We start from the raw sequence: 19,057 nt of genomic DNA, 5'->3' as shown, positions 1-19,057 counted from the left end.
GAACGTCCGAAAGATTCTTGTTCGTGGGTAAGGTGAAGCGAGGATTTCGTGCCGATGTCGTCAATACAGCTTCACCTCCAGAAGCTAGCTAACTAGACAGTGCAGCTGCACTGTCTAGTTTTCCGGTCGGGGGTGCGGCGAGTAGGTCGGAGAAGGAGCACGGCGTGACGGGGGCGAGCGAGATTGGCGGCGGGAGGGAGAAGGCGAGCGGGAGTAGCGGGGTCGTGTCAGAGGTGTCGCAGGGTCAGATGATGGAGCGGGCATAGAAGGGGCGAAAGAAAAGGATGCACTAGAAGGGCGAGGGGGGTAATCAGGATAATAGCGCGTCGGAGAAGTCCAGCGGCTGCGGCAGTCGCGAGTGACAACTCCAATGCGTCGGCAGTTAAAACAGATCGGCTTGTCGTCCACGGTTCGCCATTCGGAGGGGTTGCGCTGTCCATAAGAGGAGTAAGAAGAGCGCGGTGGGGACATGCGTGGAGACAAAGGTTCCGAGCGTACAGAGCGAATGGATTGCAGGCCGACGTTGGACAACTCTTGACGGACGACGGCCTGGATCAAGGAGATTGTCACCGGAGAACGATCAGGTAACGAGAATGAAGGGGCCGCCGGTTGTGCCGCTTCGACCTCACGACGAATGATGCGGGTCAAGTTGTCACATCGCGACGGCTGGTGGAAGAGGTCGTCACAGGATGACGTAGCAGCTGTGTTGGGAAGTCGCGTGATGTGCTGGGATACCCGGCGGCTTTTAGCGTGCTCGAGACGGCGGCACTCCTTGAGGATGGTATCGATGCTGGTGACGTTCGTAAACACCAGTAAATTGAAGGCGTCGTAAGCAGTGCCTTTGAGGACGTGATTAACCTTATCGTCCTCCGACATGGTCGGGTCAGCCTTGGCACAAAGCGCCAAGACGTCGAGAATGTACGACACGTAGGTCTCGGTCGACCTCTGTACACGTGTGGCAAGGGCTTTCTTGGCATTGACTTGTCGACCAAACAGATTGCCAAAAAGGTCGCGTAGCTTGTCTTTGAAGAGATCCCAGCTCGAGGTCTCCTCTTCGTGAGTCTGGAACCACGCCAATGGAGCTCCGTCGAGGTAGAAAAGTACGTTGGCAAGCATAATAGTCGGATCCCACCTGTGACTTATGCTGACACGTTCGTATAAGCGGAGCCAGTCGACAACATCAGGACTGCCGACTCCGTTGAAAACACCAGGATCCCGAGGTGGGGAAACGGCGACGTAGGTCGGGGCTGCAGGCGGAGACGCTTGCGTACATGAAGTGCCGCCAGCAGGAGCCGAAGTTGCATGGTCGCCGTTGCGACCGCTGCGAAGCTCCATGACGGGTACGGGGAACGTCCACCTCCACCAAATTAATGTTACGTGAAGCTGAAGCCGAATACTATTTACAATTTATTTACAGGGAACTCACGGAGGCCAAAATGGCGACGCTATATCAAACGGGCACACACGTCATCTTCGTCCTCAGTGCAGCCACACTGTGGCGGCTGTTCCGTAGCGCTGAATCTTTCTGCAGAAAGATAGCTGGAGTACCAAATTTCGATGGAACGGGTACGGGAACGCTCAACCACCCACTGTTCTGACTATACCCGCATGGAATGCCCTTTTTCTATGGAAGAACTAGAAGTTGCGCTGGCTTTGTGCAGACGTAACGTTCTTCAGCACCAGGACCTGACGGCATTACATACCGTGCCCTGTGTAACCTAGGAGACCAAGCTCGGAAGGCACTCTTGCTCCTGTACAACGACTCCTGGCAGACGGTTACGGTTCCGCAAGAATGGAAGTCAACTCGCCTCATTCCACTTCTCAAAGCTGGCAAGTCGCCTGGACATTTCCTCATACCGTCCGATCGCACTTGGCAGCTGTGTCGGAAAAAGAATGGAAAGAATGATTTTAACACGTCTGGAATGGTACTTAGAGTACTATGGAATCTACCCTGCAACACCAAAATGTCTGTAAACGATTATCTGCTGCTTAGTTTCTAGACGTTAAAGGAGCTTCTGATAATGTCACCCATGAAACCATCCTTAGTCCGTTAGAAGCCGTCGGACTTGGTGGTAAGATATATATGTGGGTGTGCAACTACTTACAGAGGAGCTCATTCTACGTGCACATAGAAAATGGCCCGACATCCGAGCATCACGGTAGCCCGACGCTTTTCAATCTTACCCTCATTGGATTAGCTGACAACCTGCCAAGCACCGTACGACTTTCCATCTATGTGGACGACATATCTGCATTTGGGCATCAGGTGTAACGCGACTTCAGCTTCGCGCTCGGCTTCAGAAGGCAGCCACAATGACATCTTGCTACTTTCGTCAACAAGGACTTGAAATTTCATGCGGAAAATGCGCATTAGTGGCATTCACGGGGAAGCCAATGTCTGCTTACGGCATATGTATTAACGGACAACGTATGCCATACAGTAGAAGTCACAGGTTCTTGGGAATCGTAATTGACAGAGACTGTCTTGGACTCCGCACGTGAATTACGTGAAAAAGCGGCTGACTGCTATCTGTCACCTGTCCAGGTTCCTTGCAGGAATAAGTTAGGGAGTATCTATACACGCTATGTTACAGCTGTACATGGCCTTGTTCGTTGGATTCCTGCGATACAGCCTGCCTGCAATATCCAACACCTGCAAGATTAACCTGCGTACGATTCAGAGCATTCAAGCCCAAGCCCTTAAGATATGTCTTGGCTTACCATGCAGTGCATCAACAGCTGAAACCATTGCCATTGCGCAGGATTACCCAATCGCGACGCACATTACCGTTGAGACAATGCGTATGCATCTCAGACATTATGCTAGGACCCCTTCCCACCACCTGGCGAGCCTCACTACTGCAAGGCCCTGCTCGACATTTAGCGGTACTGTCAGTGTACATCGTGCGTCGTTTACTTCAGGGTACGCACTTCATGGCAGCCAGAGTTTCCACCGTGGTGTTTGAGTCGCCCACAAGTACATATAATGATTCCAGGACTACAGAAGAAGACAGATCTACCGGCCCCTGCTCTAAAACAGCTGAGCTTACTTCTTTTGCATGAAAAGTACAGCAACCACGTGCACATCTATACCGATGGATCGACTACGTCGTCGAGTTCTGGTGGTGCGGTGGTTGTACCAACGCGAGGAATAACACTGCGGTTCAAGACATCGCATGTCACGACCTCAACGGAGGCAGAACCAACGGCTCGGTGTCGTGCACTGGAATTCATTGATTCTGAAAGACCTAGAAAATGGGCTGTGTTCTGTGATTCAAAACTGGCATTACAGTGCACGCATTCAGCTCTCCGACGCGGATGTCATGAATAATTGACATACGAAATCGTGAAACTTCACCATCACGTCCAACAAAAAGGTCACGAGGTTGTTTTTAATGGGTACCTGGCCATTGTGGAATCAGATGGCAATGATTCCGCCAATAACGCTGCTCGCACAGCACATCAAGAAGAGCACAGCGTTCCAATTCCCCTTTCGATGACAGACGCCGCATGGCAGCTTCGACAGCTGGCACGCAGTTTCTCATTGACCGAGCGGAACTCGCCAAAGTTACGACTTACACGACTGCATCGATTAAACCCTTCACTGCAACTTCGACCTCCACTCGGACTTCCTCGACGTTAAGCTACGCTTTTCTGTCAACTTTGGTTAGGAGCTTGCCTTCACAAAGGCATACTCTACATTAATTGGAGTGACCGACAGTGCAGCATGCGAGATCTGCGACACCGAAGAAGATATCGACCACCTGTTGTGCCACTGTCCACGATACGCCCCAGAAAGACAAGAACTTGCTAACGCTCTCCAAAAAACTGGACAATCGGCCGCCTTCTGTGGAGGTGCTGCTGGAACACCGCCCCCATTGCTCGTCGCCCCATAAAGTGGTGAAGGCGCTTTTGTGCTTCTTGAGGACGAAGGGCTTGTGCGAACGTCTGTGACTATTAATGCAATTTCTATTAGACTGTATACACGTGTCAGCGAACTCACCGCTAATTTCCTTCTTTCCTTCCCTCCTCTCTATCCCTCTCATCTTTGTTTTCTCTTTTGCCATTCCCCGGTGTAGGGTAGCCAACCGGACGTTACTCTGGTTAATCCTGCCTTCTGCTTTTCTCTTTCTCTTTCCTTTCCTCATCGATTCGGTGCCCGCGCGTTTACCTAGTGATGCGTTCAGTTGCCACCATCTATTCAACGATCACGCCGCATCGCTGTTCCTTCGTTAGTTCAACCTTCTTTGCTTAGACTGATCCAGGGACCAGGAAAGGGATTCAGTTCGTAGTCAGCTGGTGTGTACGCTCGTGGAACGAGTTGCGGCCGGAGAAAACGCTAGTTGCGTTTAACTTTTCCTTTTGCGTCATTATTTCCTCGATTGACGACTCGCCGCGACGCTGGCAGATCCTCGGAACCATATACCCACGATATGGGTTAGATAAGGCGGAAAATAAAATAATGCGAAGCAGCGTCCATCATAAGGCCCTGTAACAAGCGTTAAACCCATAAGCAATATGCCTGTCGCTTGTTGCCTCGTATGGCTTTTCCCTAATTGCATAGCACTTTTCGTGCAAAATTAGCACTGGAAACAAGAGTCGCAAGGAGTTTTTATTTGTTTCCAGATATCTATCGCCTTCGTTTATCCATACACCAAAGCATTTGTACTCGTTTACATGAGGTGTAATCTTACACAAGGAAGACGTGAGCAGCGCCGCTCCCGGCAGCAAATGAAAATGTTGTCAGGCAGGGCGTTTGCGTACGTGATTCAGTTTCAGTTTATTGTTCATTGAAGATACATGGTTGTTAGTAGTATGCAGGCGAGTGTCCCAAAGTCAAACGACTGCAGCGGGATCCTCGGCTGAGAATAAGCGATGTACTAAGGGAGAGAGTCAAGTCAACAGTCAAGCAGGAAGGAGAAGCAAAAATTAACAAATTTAACCGTTGCTTGAGAAAATATTTATGGGTCAACATCTTTTTATTTAAAAAGGAAGTAGAGAAAACGCCGCCGGAAGCGGAGAATAATTTCGTGTGTTCTGAGTGACGCTTCTACCGTTATCAGTCGAGCCGCCTGACGTAGCCACTTCCTACTCTGCTGTGCTAACGGGGGCGTTTTTCTAACCTTCCGCGGTGGGCGCGGTACGTCTAGAACCGCAGTGTCCTGCGCTCTATGCGGTTGTACGGGACTAGTGACCACGCATCGTTAAGCAACTTCCCTAATAACAACACGAGTCGGTTTTGGCACTTAAATTGGTAGAGCAGTAAATGAGGGAATCTGAAGACTGTCCGGCAGCAAGTCACAATCGTTGTCTCCATTGCGATACCAGACACATGCTCGCAACACTACGCACTAACTCCGCCTCCGAATTTTCCGTCGAAGAGGTGCGCCGGGCTCTCCACGAACTGAACGCCCGTTCCGCACCGGGCCCCGATGGCATAACCAACAAGCTCCTGCGAAACTTAGACGACCCCTAGGTCGTGTACCTCACGGGCGCCATCAATGACGCATGAGGGTGGGGCGAGTTACCTGACGCCTGGAAGCTCGCCCAGACGATCCTCGTTCCAAACCGGGCAAGGCGCCTGGCGTCGATAACCTTCGCGCCATCTCGCTCACGTCGTGCGTGGGCAAGGTGGCCGAGCATGTCGTACTCAACAGAGTCAGCCGGTATCTCGAAGACCTAGGCTGTTTCACACACCGCATGATCGGCTCCAACCCGGGCTCTCGACGCAGGATACGATGCTTTGCCTGAAACACCAGATCGTAGACACTGGGGCCACTTGGGGCAGCCGCGCCATACTCGGCCTCGACCTGGAGAAGGCGTTCGATAACATTGAGCACTCTGCAATACTTAAGGCGATCACGGACCTAGGGCTAGGGCGCCGGTTCTACGAGTTCGTCCGCTCCTTTCTAACCCGTCGCAAGGCCGTGCTCCGTGCCGGAGACCTCACGTCGGAGCGTGGCACCCCACAGGGCTCCGTCCTCTTGCCGACACTGTTCAACCTGGTGATGATCGGGCTCTCCGAACGCCTGTCGAAGATACAAGGGCTCAACCATACGGTATACGCGGACGACATCACCATCTGGTGCTCCGCGGGGGTAGACAGCTTTATCGATTCATATTTAAAACAGCGCCAAAAAACACGGACAAGGGAGGACACAGGACGAGCGCTGTGTCCTCCCTTTTCCGTGTTTTTGGCGCTGTTTTAAATATGAATGATCCGTACCAACTAGCTCGCACCCAAACCCTTCTGAGCTTTATCGAATCCGCTCTGCAGGAAGCAGTCGAAACCGCCGAGTTCTACCTCGACCACACGGGCCTTAAGTGCCACTCAGTCGAAATCGGAGCTGTTGCTGTACTGTCCAAAACAACAAGGCAAAAGGCCTAAGGTGTGGAAACCCCCGACCGAGCGCAACATCACCGTCCGCACCAGAGACGGTCACCCAATTCCCAGGGTCGACTCCATCCGAGCTCTAGTAATGGGAATGATAATCGAGGCGGGCGGATCAAACATCCAAACGGTCCACAAGCTGACGACGAAGGCGGACAACGCAGTACGACTCGTACGCAGAGTGGCCAACCGTCACCACGGCCTCAAAGAAGACAATCTGCTACATCTCGTACATGCGTTCCTCCTATGTCACTTTACCTATGTCGCAGCAATGCACAAGTGGAAGCAATCGGAGAGTGACAAGCTCAATACACTCATCCGAAAGGTAGTGAAGCGGGCCCTCGGGCTCCCGATCACCACGCCGACATATCGACTCCTCGAGCTCGGGGTGCACATACGCTCGAAGAGATCGCTGAGGCTCAGGAGAGAGCGCAGATGATACGACTGACGACGACTAAGACGGACCGTCACATCTTGCGCGAACTCGGCTACTTCCAACCGAACACCCATGGGATCCACCGTAGTTACACCGGTTCCCCGCGAGCTCCGCGGCCTGATCAGGATCGCACCCATTCCGCGAAACGTACATCCGGAACACAATCGAGGCAGGCACCTAGCCCGGGCGACCGCATTCCTCAAACGCATAAACAAGAAAGCGGACGACGTCACTTTCGTGGACGCCGCCGCCTACCGATGCAACCGAGCCTTCACCGCGGTAGCGGTCTCGTCCTCGCAGCGGACCCTAAATGCCGCCACGGTACTCACACGCGACCCCGAGGTGGCGGAGCAAGTGACCATAGCTCTGGCAATGCTCGACGACAAGCGAAAGATAATATTCAGCGACTCGAGACCGGCCATCAAATCGTTCGAGAGAGGAGTCAGATCCCGGGCGCCCCGCTGTTGCACCTCAGGGCGATCCCTCCGGTAGCAACCAGTTTGTTGCATTGGTAGGCGATCCCACTGCTAGCGACCTGTCTCTTGAAGCTCCACCGACATTAATTATTAGGTAGCGTGGCGTTGTCGGCGAGCTGCAGGCATCCGGTAGACCATGGCGACCGAGCAAGGGCGAGACGAGGTTTTGCTAGTGCGAAACTTGCACTGTTTATTCAAAGGTAGTTGAAAGAAAATAAGAAGAGAATGAAGTATCAAGTATATTTCGGAGCCCCTTAAATAGGCTTTCTACAATCGTGTGGGTGGGATCTTGCTTTCGTCGATGACACGTGACAAGCACAGAGAGAAGGCCCCTCCTCCTGCAATGCCAGGCACGGGAAGGAGAAGTCGATCCTCTTTTCGACGAATCCGGGGAGAGCGTCGGGTGAGTGACCTCTCCGTTAGCGTGGGGATTACGCAGCACCCACGGGCCCCGACCAAGTTGAGACGGGAAGGGGATGTCGATCCTTTTTTTCGACGGATCCGGGGAGAGGGTAGGGTGAATGACCTCTCTTCGACGAATCCGGGGAGAGCGTCGGGTGAGTGACCTCTGCGGTAGCGTGGGGATGACGCAGCACCCACGGGCCCCGACCATGAGAGGGGAAGGGGATGACGTGGCACCCACGGGGCCCTTGGCGTCCGGCCATACCTAACACCGCCCAACCTCAACGAGACAGCCCACAACGCTGCGCGCGCACTTACCGACCGCGCCGTCACCCCCGGGCAACCGCGTCTCGATGAGTTGGAGGCGAACAGGCCTGGCCCCAGTAGCATACAATGAAATCACTACACACTTGGGATGACGTCTCTTCCCGCCCCCGCACCCTAAGTAAACAGGCCGCAGGCGCTAACGCTACGCTTGTTACAAACACATACCTATCCCAACCCCGCCACGTTAAACATCATCTACCCGGACGTCTACCTCGACGATGCGTGCCCCTCGTGCGGGCTTACCGCGACACTCGCACACGTGCTCTGGGAGTGTATAAACGCTCCGCCCGACTCTACCTCCGACAAGTGGGAGAAGACGCTATGAAGCCCGCTCCTACAAGAGCAGCATTGGCCATCCAGAAGACTCGCGCAGCGGCCGCCGGGTACTCCCTGTCGGTCCCTGCGTGGGAGACGCCCACTGCGCGCTGACGTGCATCCTGCAGGACCTTTATTAAAGTTTGTCCCATCCAATCCAATCCGCCTCCGAAGCCCGATGGTATGGAATATGCTTCAGGATCGCAACCTGCGAATCCAAGGTCGCCATCGTTGTTTGGTAGTTTAGGCTGTCAGGTAATGATGGGGTTGGTGGACTTTTGTGGACCCGTCTAGAATCGGTGTCCACGCTGCGTTGACCTCATGATAGGCGCTGATGGATGGGTGGTGGTTTGCCTCGCGGTAAACGTCTAATTAACTGCGAATACCAGGTCGCGTTCGTTATTCGGTATCATGGGATGAGACCCCCCTTTCATCCTTAGTTCAGGCTGTAGGATAATGGAGGGGTGGTGGCCTTTTTGTGGTGTTGAGACGTAACACCGGCAACAAATCAGCATAGCAGTGATACATCGTAAGTATCAGATACATCGTAAGTATCAGTAAGGATCGTGGGCTCGGCAGAAATATGAGGTATGCGTCATCGCTGCGGTAAGGATAGACCAAGAGGTTTTCCCTCACGTCTTTGATAAACAAGATAAGATTCGTGACAGGCATGGTCTCGCTGCTTCCGTTTCGATGACCTCTACGATTTCGTCTTTCTTTATATGGGCATTTATAATTAGTTGGTCCATAGGCAATCTCAAAATATATTGTGCAAGAAATCTTTTTCCCTGCCTGAGCGCCATTTATTTGCATGCCTGAGCGCCTCCCAAATGACTCATTCGATCAACCAATCCCTTATAAAAATGAACGTTAACATTCTTTAGAACTCCTACCAACTTTCTATTTACTTTATTGACAGTCTATTTACATTTACATTCTAGTAACATTTGTTCATACACAGTCAAAAGACTTCCTTCTTACTTTTGTATAAAGAATATTTTCAATACACCGTTAACAGACTTTCTTCTTACTTTTGTATAAAGAATATTTTCAATACATTGTTAACAGACTTCCTTCTTACTTTTGTATAAAGAATATTTTCAATACACCGTTAACAGACTTTCTTCTTACTTTTGTATAAAAAATATTTTCAATACACTGTAAACAGACTTTCTTCTTACTTTTGTATAAAGAATGTTTTAAATACACCGTTAGAAGACTTCCTTCTTACTTTAGTATAAAGAATATTTTCAATACACTGTTAACAGACTTTCTTCTTACTTTTGTATACAGAAGGTTTTAAATACACCGTTAATAGACTTCCTTCTTATTTTTCTATAAATAATATTTTTAATACACCGTAAAAGACTCCCTTCTTACTTTTGCACATAGAATATTTTAAGGTCCCCATCAACATGTATTTTTCTAGCTTTTGTCTCTATAACCACTTTAGTAGTGCGTCACAAGGCTCGTTACTTTTGTGTAAAGAATGTTTTACTATACGTCATCGAACTATATTTTTTTGTTTGAAGGACATGTATCCTCAGTAGGTCCAAAGCTCGTACTGTTTGCCGAAAAATATTTAGAATGGGAAGTAACTTGAGAGTTTTTGATAATTTTTTCTAACACACATTAATGCCTACATATGACATACTCAGGAGTCAAGCTCTTTGTTTTAAATCATAGTCCCAATCCAAGTCAGTAGCGAATTGTTGACGGAGTGCTACTAAAATGTTTAAAGAAATATCTTCGTAAACTGTTAGAACTAATCTTTCTAAAGGTTCTACTGGACTACGTGAGCGTGCGGTGACGTCAGCACACTCCAAGAAAATTTGCTTGCGCTACACCGCCTGACCGGTGTGATAGCGGACTACTGTGCAGGCCGCGCACCAATTGCAGAGCTTTATCCCGACCTTCGGGCTTGTTAATTGAAGGCCGATTTACGCTTGAGCCGTGACGCATGCGGTCGTGCAGAAAACTGTACATTTCACCCACTGGTTCACAAATTTTGGCATACACTGGGCTCGCACATGCAGTGTAAACCGATATGTCTGTACCAGTCTACGAAATGTGCAAATTTTCCCCCGACCACACGCGTGCGGGCAGGCGGGTGGTGTGGCGTGGTGCTGGAGCGCAAATTTGCCCTTACCACAAAAAAGCTGTTCCACTGCTATTACAATGCCACCAATTAGCTTTGCAACGAGATAATCAGGTCAGTGCATTCTGCGATATATATAGTACGCCCTAAGCTCGAACGTGTCAGCATAGTAGTGTCAAGATATTAGTTAAAAAGAATAAAAAGAGCCGAAACTCAGGGTAACACGGCGCTGGAACGTTGCCGCTCAAATGTCCAAAAGGCTGCAAAATGCAGCTGCTGCTGAGTGAGAGCGAGTATTGACCTGAGAAGCGCACAGTTCGAATAGAAAGAAAAGCTGAACTTTGTGCAAGTAACACCTTTCTGTGAAAAAATAATTAAATTACCCTTACTGTATAAAAAATGTAGCTTTCTACGCGTTCCTATTCGCACGCTTTCGTCCCTGCCTCCTACTGACGGCTGCTGCACATTAAAGGAAATGGACATTGCATCAAAGTGAAGGCAAAGTAACTATGTCAACTGATGTGCTTTATGGCGATGGTAGCTTGCTGTGTGTGAAAACAGATAGAAAAGAAATAATTATGCACTCTTAACATTCAGTGATCTTGCTCCACAACACGGCGACAAAATTTTGAGTTCCAACAACCGGTCATCATGACATCCGTAATAATGGCATTCCGTATACCAAGAGCCAGGATATCAAAGGCCATGCTTTTGCCGTGCTTCGGGCGTCTGAAAACTGCTAACGTCATAGCCGCCACGCTTTGGACATGTATTTGACTATAAAAATAGTACTACAATGTGCTTCACCGCTGGGCGCTAGGGAGCAAAGCTTTGTCTTTGAAAGCAGCAATTGCTAAAGGATGCTCTTGCGCAAAATAGAATAACCACATAATTTACCCAATATGATATTTTTCTATGTTTATTACATTTCGAGAAAAAAGTCGGTTTTCAGAACAATGATTGTCTAGAAAGATGAAACTATACAGCCCCTAAATGCCCAACAAATTGAGCCGGCTGTCTTGTTAGTTTTTTTTTTTTTGTCAACGCCGTGTTGGCCATGAGGTGCATTCCTCCCTCTAAGTGCAGTTCCCAGAAAGGGGTGCGTACAAAAGGCCGGCCACAACTTTCACTGAGAGGCGACGAATGTCTAGGTGTGAGTCAACCATCGCAAAGTAGAGGGGAAGGGGTGGGGGGGGGGCATGTTTCGGCTTAAAGAGGGGCTTTAGTTCCGCGGCGGTCAAGGCGAAGCAGGTGGATGGAAAGAATGTAGCATGCCTCTCCCGCGCATGCGCAAAAATTGGAGAGTTGGCCGAGTCGAGGCAAAGAGGGCGACTATCGCAATCGCCATCAGTTCTTTTGCGACGCCGGCATGGTACGGTCGAGCGATGTAGGTGTTTCGTGGCGTATTGTAGCAGCAATCTAGCTGTTTTTGCTGCTTTTTATTCTTATGATGTGTTGTGGCTAATTCATCAATGCAAGCCAACCAGCAAGGTGTTTGCGAAGCCCACGGTGCTTTCTTCGTTCCGTGATGTGAGCGTTTCTGGAACTTCTCTGCCAGCTGCGATGCAGTGTCGTGTGAAGTGATTCAATATTGGCACTGTCCGTGTTTTAAACTGCACAAGTAGCGAATAGCTGTTCCTCAAGACTGCTATGCGCCGAAGTTTTCTCTATCTCCAAACTATAATAAAAGGTATGTTCTTTTCCATAATTTTTCATAAACATTTTATTTTTATGTTATTTTATTTCTTCCTACGCCGCATTCTGGCAGGTTATTATAGCGCGAACTGTAACGACGTGAAATGTTCTAAGAACGATTGTCTTACATTTGTCAGCTGCCCCGCGTCATGCGGTTCGCTTGAAGTTGCTATAAACAAGAAGCGTACAAATACTTCGTTTTCACAGTGTTCGCATTGACTTAATGTGTGTTAAATATTGTCTGATCATGAAATCATTCTTTGCTCTTTCGTACTCTGGCTGCACAGGATGAGAGATAGTAAAATATTGAGCGTATAGTTTCATGGTTCACAATTATGTTTCAGCGAAACGGTTCACAATGACGTAGGTTGCACAGGTTAGACAAGTGCGAATGTGAAAGAAAATCATTCGCGCTTGTTAACCATTGCAACCAATGTCATTGTGAACCGGTATATTTTGACACTGATATTTTGTTTTCGAGTAAAAATAAACGATCACGTCAAATTACAGAAGCGTTCCATATAATAAGGCGTGCTTAAAAATGCGTCAGTCAGCCATTGGTTGCTATCACTGACAAAGCATTTGTATTCTTGAATACTGCTTGAAGCTCTGTAATCTGTTTATATAAAAATTGATGACACGTTTTGCACATGCTCGGTGCAGCTAGCTGGCGCTGTTACGTTCAGTCCTTCCAAAAATAACCAGCGGTGAGTAAGCGCTCGCGTGTCCACCGTCTCTGCGTCCGTGTCTGTTGTGCGTGCTACAAGTTTCACCATGAATAAACCATTTAATTAACTTTTTGAATGAGTAACTCATTTATGCAGATAATTGGTAGAGAAAACATTCTGGACACTTTCCTAATTTTAATAACATGTAGTAAATACAACGTAGCAAATGATATGCATTGCAATATGTTCCCAATCCTTGCCATCTCCTCTGCAAGTAAACAGGGATGACGGTTACAATTTTAGGATTCATCTGAACCTTGTTAAAAAGCTGTTCTGTGTATGTGATATGCTAACCTGAACATGATGTTAACACTGACCATCTTGTTTCTGTGCAGGGTTGGTTCATTCTGGAAACATTCTGGACATCAGCTCTGAATGTAAAGAATACATTATAATCGATGCTTCCTAGAGATTACGCGACAGCTGCCATGCCGTAATCAACTAAGTCATTATTAATTTATTATTTTTATTGATTTCTCTACTACTTCTCTCACAATTCTGTGTGAATATTTTTTGTGTGAATAAACTTCTTTCAGTGTAAACTTGCATTTGTTTTCCATGTACATGTACCTTCTGGGTTTCAGACTGCCTTTTACCAACATGTTCACGCATACTGACAGATTTTTACACTATGCTACTAGGTCGTATGTGGGACAAATGTTACTAGGGGGATAGTAAGACGTCAGTAGCAAGTACATAAGCACATGGAAGTAAAATATTGCCAGAGTGTTACCAAAAGACTTGCCAAAAGACTTGTGTTGGTTGGCGGTTAGTAGAATGTTTACAGACCATCTATGAACATGCTTCAATTGAAGTACGGCAGCCAATTCTTGATAGGGTCCAATTCTTGATAGAATCCAATTCTTGATAAGATGTTACTAGGGTGTATAAAGACATGTAAATGTTAATAGGTGATTGGTAGGAAGTTGGCAGAACGTTTACAAACATTGTTCAATTGGAAGAGTGTTAATACGGCATATAAAGAAAGCTTGCTAATAGAGGATCGGTAGGAAGTCAACAGAGAATATATGAACATTTTTCTTTTGAAAGAATGTTAATATAGTGTATAAAGAAAGCTTGTTAATAGGGGATCGGTAAGAAGTCAACAGAAAATATATGAACATTTTTCTTTTGAAGAAATGTTAATATGGTGTATAAAGAAAGTTTGTTAATATGGGATTGGTAGGAATTTAACAGAAAATATATGAACATTTCTCTTTTGAAAGAATGTTACTAGGGTGTATAAATACAAATGTTCATAGGAAATTGGTAGGAAGTTTAAAGACATCCTATGAACATGTTTCTATTGGGAGTTGGTGGCCAATTGTTTCTAGGATGTTACTAGAGAGTTGGTAGGATTGTATAAAGACATTTGGTAGAATTTCAATTGACTGTTGGTAGGTTCTAGTAACAAAAGTCTATAGACTGTCTAAAAAATGTTGCTAGAAATTTTTATAAAGGATGGTCCTCAGTCCCTAGCAGCTTGTTAGGAATGGCCTGCCGAGGTGGCAACATGCAAGTTTTCGCAGCCAGCTGCAGCTGCGAGCGTGGCGAGCTTCCCCGAAGATACCATGGAATCGTAGCATTGCCATTTGTTGGGCGTGTTGGTAAATTGACAGCATATTTAGCGCCAGCAAACAAGGACGGAAGGGAGACGACAACACAATGCGCCAACTTCAACAACTTGATTTTCAGGAAGTACACCTATATAAACCATGCACAGTGGCGCCACCTTATCCAAATCTTATCCATCCAAAAAAGCCGTCTCTTTATCTAACAGGTCGATTGAAGGGGCACTAACACACGTGTCTCTATTCCGCCAGATAGCCTGCGCTTCAATGATCTCTCGCACGTCTTTATCTTTGTGCTTGGCAAGAACCCGACAGGATTCATAGACCGGCGCACAGCCGCATTCTTGACAGTGGGTTGACAGATGACCGTATTGCTTATTTTTCACAGTTTGGCAATGTTCCCGTAATCGGTCATTAAGACATCTCCCTGTCTGTCCGATGTATTCCTTCCCACAGGACAGCGGAAGCTCATATACAACACTCTCTGCGCATCCCACTGGCGCTTTTCGATGATAGAGCACCCGGCAGCCGGCTTACGGTACGGGTCTGTCAATCGACATATTTTTGCCAGCTTTTCTGGTGCGGAAAAGACCACTTTTGTGTCCACCCGGCTAGCCATTTTCTTAAGTTTATGTGCCGTTCTATGCAGGTAGGGCACTGCCGCTACCTTCCTTCTACGTTCCGTCCCTTGATTTGCCGTGTCCTGAATTGTGCTATCCGACCTGCACCTTTTTAGCAGCCCCTCGACGACCGAAACTTGCACTGATTCCGGAAACCCTGCTGCTGATAGCCTTCCCGATTGATCCATAAGGCTCGTATAGATTTTGTGGTGGCAAGACTTCTTTAGAGCATTTCCAAAGCATAAGTTGGCAATGCTCCTCTTGACAAGCTTCGAGTGGGCTGACCTATATGATAACAGGGGCTTATTAGCTCTAGGTTTATACTCCCAACACGTGTGCCGTTCCATGAACTCGAGCTGAATGTCTAGGAAGCGCAGCACGTTATTGGAGAGCGCCAGTGGGATGCGCAGAGAGTGTTGTATATGAGCTTCCGCTGTCCTGTGGGAAGAAATACATCGGACAGACAGGGAGATGTCTTAATGACCGATTACGGGAACATTGCCAAACTGTGAAAATAAGCAATACGGTCATCTGTCAACCAACTGTCAAGAATGCGGCTGTGCGCCGGTCTATGAATCCTGTCGGGTTCTTGCCAAGCACAAAGATAAAGACGTGCGAGAGATCATTGAAGCGCAGGCTATCTGGCGGAATAGAGACACGTGTGTTAGTGCCCCTTCAATCGACCCGTTAGATAAAGAGACGGCTTTTTTGGATGGATAAGATTTGGATAAGGTGGCGCCACTGTGCATGGTTTATATAGGTGTACTTCCTGAAAATCAAGTTGTTGAAGTTAGCGCATTGTGTTGTCGTCTCCCTTCCGTCCTTGTTTGCTGGCGCTAAATATGCTGTCGATACCATGGAAGCCTTCAACACCTGCCGCGGTGACTCGTTTCGTAGGGACCGCGAGGTGCCGCGTCAACAAACTCTCGGCGCCGCATGACTAAACGCGATCAGCTATTGTTAGTGAAATCGCCAACGCCTTCACGGTTCGACTGAAGCAGGAGGGATTTCCTGGAAGGAGATACCTTGCGGTGCCTTTTCACGGGCCCTTGAAGATTCCAGGCAATGGGCAGCGGCGGAGGCCACTGTGCGAGGTCCGCTCAGGAATTTAGAGGCTCCGGCTGGGGTCGGGCGTGACTGCCTGGCTACGGGGACGCAGGACAATGGACAACACGACGGCCGCGTTGCAAAGGTCAGCTCCGAGTGCAGTGAAAGTGCGTACGTGTGTGTGTAAACTGTCCCGCAGAGAGGCGGCTTGTTTACGCTGACGTCGAACGTTTTGCTTCACCTAGGGATCTAGGGAACACGAAGTGGATATAACCAGCTGTTGTCGGCGGCTAAAGTGTGCTCGTCGTCGTGCTCTGTGCTCGTTAATGTACTCGTGAGCTGTGTGCTCGTCTGCTGTATGCTTCGTCTTGCGGGCTCCATTTGGGAGTCACGCTAGACTGTGTAAATGTATCCCATGTTTAAAATTTAAATACTAGAAATAAATCCTGTTCGCCTAGTCCTGTCGCCTCAAGTTCCTCCGATCGTCCTACAAGCCCGACTCCATATCTTACAAGCTGCGGAGCATCTGACCAAGGTAGTGGTCAGACCTGCAACACAGCAGAGGGTGCTAAGAACCTCTGGACCCGGACAGGCCACCAATAGAAACTGCCGAACTCTCTCGAGTGAAGCTAGCTTAGCAGCACAATGCGTTGGCAGGCTAGCTTAGCAGGACTCTTTGAGGAACTATCAGGTATTGTTTGGGATACATAATTGGCCTTAGTGAGGTTAGAAGAACTGGCGACATTTATACAGCGCTAACGGCCACGTCCTCTGCTATAGAGGACTCCCAGATAAGCAATACGGGGTGGGATTCCTAATCGATAAGGACATAGAAGAAAACATTGACGAATTCTACAACATTAATGAGAGGGTAGTAGTAGTCGTAATAAAACTTAATAAGAAGTATAGAATAAAGGTAGTACAAGCCTAGGCTCGAACCTCCTGTCGTAATGATGATGAAATAGATCAGTTTTATGAAGGTGAATTAGCGATGAGACAAGTGCAAACTCGGTATATTGTACTAATGGGCGACTTCAGTGCAAAAGTGAGAAAAAATCAGGCTGGTGAACAAGCAACTGTCAACTACGGAGTCGATTCTATGAACACTAGAGGAGAGATGCTAGTAGAATTCGCGGAAAGGAATAAGCTGCGAATAATGAGCACCTTCTTCAGGAAGCGTAGCAACAAAATGTCAACCTGGAAAATCCCTAATGGTGAAACAAGAAATGAAATAGATTTTCATACTTTCTGCCGATCCCGGTATAATGCAGGATGTAGAAGTGTTAGGTAGGGGAAATGTCAGTGAGGTCTAGGATTCACCTCAATTTGAAGAGAGAAAGAGTAAAATTGGTCAGGAAGAAACAAGTCAACCTAGACGCAGTAAGGGTAAGAGCAGACCAACTCAGGCTGCTACTTGCAAACAAATATGCAGCCTTAGAACAGAGATATGAGGATGGCATTGAGGTAATGAATGAAACCGTAACTAGGCCCCTTCATAGGCAGCAATAGAAGTAGGAGGTAAGGCACCAAGGCAGCCAGTAGGCAAGCTCTCCCAAGTAACAAAGGACCTAATAAAGAAACGACAGTGAATGAAAGTGTCCAACTCAAGAGATAAGATAGAATTTGCGGAAGTGTCAAAACTGATCAACAAGGAGAAACGTAAGAAATATTTGAAATTGTAACGTGAGAAAGACTGAGGAAGCCGTGAAATATGGACGCAGCATGAAATCAGTGAGAAGGAAATTTGGCATAGGACAAAAAATATGTATGAACTGAAAGATAAGCAGGGAAATATCAGAAATCTCGAAGGTATAGTAAAAGTAGCTGAAGAATTCTATGCTGACCTGTACAGTACCCAGAGGAGCCACGATACCTCCATTCGAAGCTGTAATGAACAGGTTGCAGAGAATCCTTATAGCAATGAGGTTAGAAGGGTTTTGCTAGATATGAAACGGGGAAAAGTGGCAGAAGAAGATAGAGTAACAGTCTATTTAATCAAAGATAAAGGAGATATAATGGTTGAAAAACTGGCGGCCTTTTATACGAACTGTCAATCGACTTCAAGGGTTCCAGACAACTGGAGGAATGCCAAGGTTATACTAATCCACAAAAAGGGCCGGAGATGTTAAATAACTGAAAAATTGTAGGCCCATTAGCTTACTTCCAGCATAATATAAAATATTGAACAAGATAATTTCCAATAGAATAAGAGCAACACTAGACTTCAGGCAACCAAGGGAACGGGCTGGCTTCAGGAAGGGATACTCTACGATGGATCACATTCATCTCATCATTCAGGTAATAGAGAAATTCGCTAGTACAATTAGTCTCTCTATATGGCTTTCATAGATTGCGAAAATGCATTTGATTCAGTAGAGATACCAGCAGTCATAGAGGCATTACGTAATAAAAGAGTACAGGATGCTTAGGTAAATATCTTGGAAAGTATCTATAGAGATTCCACATCTACCTTAATTCTCCACAAGAAAAGTAGGAAGATACATATAAAGAAAGGAGTCAGAAAAGGAGACACAATCTCTCCAATGCCATTCACTGCGTGGTTGGAAGAAGTATTCAAGCTACTAAACAGGGAATGCTTAGGAGTAAGGACTGACGGCGAATATCTCAGCAACCTTCGGTTTGCAGATGAGTGAAGTTTCCAGCTACACTGGAGACGAGTTACAGCAAATGATTGAGCACCTTAACATAGAAAGTCTAAGAGTGGGGTTGAAGATGAATATGCAGAAGACAAAGATAATCATGGATAGCCGGGCAAGGGAACTAGAGTTCAGGATCGCCAGTCAGCCTCTAGACTCTGTGAAGGAGTACGTTCACCTAGGTAAATTAATCACAGGGAACCCTGATCATGACAAGGAAATTCATAGAAGAATAAAAATGGGTTGGACTGCATACGGCAGACATTGTTAGCTTCTTACTGGAAGCTTACCGTT

Source organism: Dermacentor albipictus, chromosome 1, assembly GCF_038994185.2.
Source record: "Dermacentor albipictus isolate Rhodes 1998 colony chromosome 1, USDA_Dalb.pri_finalv2, whole genome shotgun sequence".
Taxonomy (NCBI): Eukaryota; Metazoa; Arthropoda; class Arachnida; order Ixodida; family Ixodidae; genus Dermacentor; species Dermacentor albipictus.
This window is presented reverse-complemented; position numbering follows the sequence as displayed.